This window comes from Hyaena hyaena, unplaced genomic scaffold, assembly GCF_003009895.1.
Source record: "Hyaena hyaena isolate Hyena2069 unplaced genomic scaffold, ASM300989v1 scaffold_1875, whole genome shotgun sequence".
Taxonomy (NCBI): Eukaryota; Metazoa; Chordata; class Mammalia; order Carnivora; family Hyaenidae; genus Hyaena; species Hyaena hyaena.
In genome coordinates, this window is record NW_024082507.1 from 7096 (window position 1) to 12868 (window position 5773).

The following is a 5773-nucleotide window of genomic DNA, read 5'->3' on the forward strand; positions in this document are numbered from 1 at the left end:
CCAAAATAGTTCCTTTTTCTTTAAAACCTAGAGTTGTACATGTGTTTTTTACTTGATTATCTTTTAAATTTTTTAAAATGAGTATATTTGACACACAATGTTACATTAATTTCAGGTGTAGAGCACAGTGATTTGACAACTCTAAACATTATGCTATGTTCAGCAAAAATGAAACTACCATATGTCACCATACAACACTATTACAATATCACCTTATACCCTATGGTGTGCCATTTATTCCTGTGGTTTATTTATCCCATGACTTAAAGTCCTTATAAACTTATGAACTCATTTTTCCTGTTCATCACAAAATCTTTCTAATCCATAAACAATTGGCTATACTTTATGCTCTTTTATTTGGGGAATATCTTTGGGACCACTATAATAGAAAGTACTTTCAAATGTCATTTTTAAAAAATTTGACAATACTTAAACACTTTAAAGAGCATAAGGATAGAACTTAAATTTTATCTAGAATAAAATAAGTTCTCAGGCTAAAAACCAGAGCCCTTAGAAAGTTATACGATTCAACATGTTCAGTATACATATGAGGAAATGAAGTCAAGAGAAATAAAATGACTTAAAGTGTACAAACTTGAGGCAACTAGAAGATGGAGATCTGAGGCACAGCATGGTGATTATAGTCAGCAATATTGTATTATATACTTTAAAACTGCTATGAGACTAGATCTCAATGTTCTCACCTCAAAAAGGAAATGATAATTATGTGAAATGATAGAGATATTAACTACAGCTACAGTGGTAATCATATTGCAATATAAATGCATCAAATCAACACATTGTACACCTTAAATTTAAGTAGTGTTTTATGTCAATGGTATCTCAATGAAAAATAAAAATACGTTTAGAAAATAAAAGGAAATGAAATTATTTGTCTAATATCCACACAACTAGTTAGAAAAATGAGTAGAATTCATGTTTTCTCTACCAAAGAATTCACACTACAAAGTGCTGCTGTTTATGAATCATTTCCAAGAGATGGAAACTATGTGTATCCAAACCTATTTGCCCAAGGCAAAAATAATTGCAAGGAATATCAAAAGACCGGTGCTTTTAGAATTATGGGGGGGGGGAATTCCTACTTATATAAGGATTGAATGTAATTTACGTCCTCATATACACATCAATTGACAAGGGCAGAAAATGAGAAATGCGTATCATAAATATTAAAATATTTATTTGGAAAATAAAAAATAATTCATGCTTATTAAAACAGTAATTCATGGGGTGCCTGGGTGGCTCAGTTGGTTAAGCATATGACTCTTGATCTTGGTTCAGGTCATGATCTCATGGTTTGTGAGTTTGTCAGCTTTGTGCTGTCAACGTGGAGCCTGCTTAGGATTTTGTCTCTCCCTCTCTGCCTCTCCCTTGTTCATGTGTTCTTGCATGCTCTATCTCTCTCTCAAAGTAAATAAATGAACTTTAAAAACAACAGTAATTAATAATTTAGCTTGGTCCAGAAGAGAAATTAAATGTGATTTCTCTTTTTTTTCCCAAGGATTTAAGGCAAAAAGTTGTATCTCAAAATCTGACCTTAATGTTTCAAATGCTTGAAAACAATATGGAGTGAATCTAGCCAACCATAATAATTCTTTTGATAGATATAATTAAGAGAAGAACAATTCTGTATATGACTGGATAACCTAGAGAAAAAATTCAATGTGAACACATTATTTTGTCACCTATTTTCCCCCAGAAAATTTAGCTTCACTAATTACATTGTAAAAATGCTCTAAACATGTTTAGAAATTTTCTAAATATCACAAATGTTATTTTTAAATCACCCTAGTTTCCTTTACTTATTCAAGAAGAAGATCCTATTTTTATATAAAAATGATTTTTTAGGTTTTATTATTTTTTGGCTTTTTAAGGATTTTATTTTAATTCCAGTTAGTTAACATACAGTGAAATATTAGTTTCAGGTGTCCATTATAATGATTCAATAATTCCGTGCATTACTCAGTATCATTACAAAATAGTGCCCTCCTTGATCCCCATCACCTATTTAATTCAACCCCCCACCCTCCTTCCTTCTGGTAACCATCAGTTCATTCTCTATAAAAAGAGGGTCAGATTCTTCATTTCTCTCTATCTCTCTGTTTTTCCCTCTCTGTTCATTTGTTTTGTTTCTTAATTTCTACATATGAGTGAAATCATATGGTATTTGTCTTTCTTTGACTAACTTATTTCACTTAGAATTATACATTCTAGCTCCATTCCTGTTGTTGAAAGTGGCAAGAATTTATTTTCTTATGACTGAGTAATACTCCATTGTGTATACATACTGCATCTTCCTTATTCATTCATCTGTGAATAGATATATGGGTTGATGGCCATAATTTGGATATAGTAAAAAATGCTGCAATAAACATAAAGGTGCGTATATCTTTTTGAAGTAGTGTTCTCGTATTCATTGGGTAAATATCTAGTAGCGGAATTACTGGATCATATGGTAATTCTACTTTTAATTTTTTGAAGAATCTCAATACTGTTTTCTATAGTGGCTCTACCAGTTTGCATTCCCACCAATATTGCACCAGGGTTCTGTTCTTTCCACATCTTCACCAACACTTGTTGTGTCTTCTGTTTTTTTATTTTAGCCATTCTGACAGAGGTAAGATGATATCTCATTGTGGTTTTGACTTACATTTCCCTGTTGTTGTTGTTGTTGTTTTGCCATTTGTATGTATTTGTTGGAGAAATGTCTGTTCATGACTTCTGCCCATTATTAACTGGATTATTTGTGGAGTTTTTGGTGTTTAGTTGTAGAAGTTCTTTATATATTTTGGACTTTTTTGTTTTTCTGTTTTTCATCATAAGAGTACCCTTTAATACCCGTCCCCATTTTCCCATCCACCACCCCACCTGCCCCCTGGTAACGATCAGTTTGTTCTTTAGAGTTAAGAGTTTTTTCTTGGTTTGTCTGTCTTTTTTATTCTTGGTTCATTTGTTTTGTTTCTTAAATTCAACATATGAGTGAGGTCATATGTTTTGTGCATTCCTCTGACTGACTTATTTCACTTGGCATTATACTCTGTAGCTATATACGTGTTGTTGCAAATAGCAAGATATAATTCTTTTCATGGCTGAATAATAATCCATTGTGGCAATTCATTTACTTATGGACACTTGGGCTGCTTCCATAGTTTGGCTATTATAAATAATGCTGCAATAAGCACAGCAGTGCATGTATCACTTTGAATTAGTGTTTTTGTATTCTTTAGGTAAATATGCATTAGTGTGATTCCTGAATCATAGGGTGGTTCTATTTTTAATTTACTGAAGAACCTCCATAGTGTTTTCAACAGTGGCTACAAAATTTTGCATTCCCACCAACTGTGCGCCAGGGTTTCTTTTCTCCACATCCCATCAACACTTCCTGTTTCTTGTATTGTTGATTTTAGACATTTTGATAGGTGTGGAATGATATCTCATTGTTGTTTTGATTTGCATTTCCTTAGTGATCTGTGATGTTGAACATCTTTTCATGTGTCTGTTGGCCATCTGTATTTCTTCTTTGGAAGATGTCTGTTCACGTGTTCTGCTCATTTTTTGGATTATTTATTTTTGGGGTGTTGAACTTATCAGTTTTTATATAGTTTGAAAACTAATCCTTTATCAGATATGTTATTTGCAAATATCTTCTCCCATTCCATAGGTTGTCTTTTAGTTTTGGTTTTTGTTTCATTCACTGTGCAGAAGCTTTTTATTTTGATGTAGACCCAATAGTTTATTTTTGTGTTTGTCTCCCTTGCTTAAGGAGACAGATTTCAAGAGATGTTATGGCAGATGCCAGAGAAATTTTTTCCTGGTGTCTCTTCTAGGATTCTTATGGTTTCAGTTATTCCCTTTAGGTCTCTAATACATTTTGAGTTACTTTTGTGTATGGTATAAGAAAGTGTTCCAGTTTTGTGGGGTTTTTTGCATGCATGTTTCTAGTTTTCCCAACATCATTTGTTGAAAAAAAATTTTCCATTGCATGTTCTTGCCTTCTTTGTTGAAATTAACTGACCATATAATCATGATTTTATTTCAGAGCTGTGTCATTTGTTCTATTGATCTATGTGTCTATTTTTGTGGCAGTACCATACCGTTTGGATGACTACAGCTGCGTAGTATATCTTGAAATCTGGAATCGTGATACCTCCAGTTTTATTCTTCTTTTTCAAGATTGCTTTGTGTATTTGGGGTCTTTTGTAGTTTGATACAAATTTTAAGATTATTTTCCTAGTTCTATGAAAAATGCTCTTGGTATTTTGAAAGGAGAAGCAATTAAATGAAATTGCTTTGGGCTTTATGGATATTTTAACAGTATTTACCCATTCCACGAGAGTGTAATATTTATCTATTTGTTAGTGTCACCTTCAAATTTTTCATCAGAGTTTTAAAATTTTCAGAGTACAGATCTTTCAATTCTTTGGTTTAGTTTATTCCTATGCATTTTATTATTTTTGGTGTGGTGTGAATGGGACTATATTTTACTTTCATTTTCTGATTTGTTATTTTGTGTATAGAAATGCAATGGATTTCTATATATTGCCTTTGTATTCTGCAACTTTGCTAAATATATAATCAGTCCTAGTGGGTTCTTTGTGGAGTCCTTAGGGTTTTCCATATATAGTATCATGTCATCTGCAAATAATGAAAGGTTTACTTTTTCCTTAGCAATTTGGGTGCCTTTTGTTCTTTTTATTATCTGGGAGCTGTGGCCAGGACTTTCAACACTATATTAAAGTAGTGGGGAGAGTGGGCATTCTCTTCTTTTTCCAATCTTGGGGAAAAGGCTTTATTTCTCAACATTGAGTATGATGTTAGCTATGAATTTTTTTTCTTTTTGTTTGGTTTTTACAAATAATTTATTGTCAAGTTGGTTTAAACATAACACCCAGTGCTCATCTCCAAAAGTGCCCCCCTCCATGCCCATCTCCCCCCTCCCCCCACACACCCATCAGACTCAGTTTGTTCTCAACATTCAAGAGTCTCTCATGGTTTGCCTCTCTGCCTTTCCCCCACCATTTCCCCCCATCTTCTCCCACATGGTCTTCTGTAAAGTTCCTCTCAATCCTCCTATATGTGCAAACATATATTTCTCCTTCTCTGCCTGACTTATTTTGTTCAACATAACACCCTCAAGGTCCATCCATGTTGCCAAACATGGCCACAATTCATTCCATCTTATTGCCAAGTAGTAGTCCATCGTATAGATAAACCACATCTTTTTTTTATGTTTATTTTATTTTATTTATTTATTTTTACAAATAGTTTATTGTCAAATTAGTCTCCACATAACACTCAGTGCTCATCCCCACAAGTGTCCTCCTCCATGCCCATCCCTCCTCCTCCCCACATCCATCAGTCCTCAGTTTTTGTCAGCATTCAAGAGTCTCTCATGGTTTGCCTCTCTCCCTTTCCCCCACCATTTCCACCATTCTTCTCCCTCTTGTTCCTCCGTCAAGTTCCTCCTAATCCTCCTATACGTGCAAACATATGATATTTGTCCTTCTCTGCCTGACTTATTTCGCTCAGCATAACACCCTCCAGGTCCATCCATGTTGCTACACATGGCCAGATTTCATTGTTTCTCATTGCCATGTAGTATTCCATGGTATAGATAAACCACATCTTCTTGATCCATTCATCTGTTGATGGACACTTAGGCTCTTTCCATGTTTTAGCTATTGTGGAGAGTGCTGCTATGAACATTGGGGTACATGTGCTCCTATGCCTCAGCATTTCTGTATCCCTTGGGTAA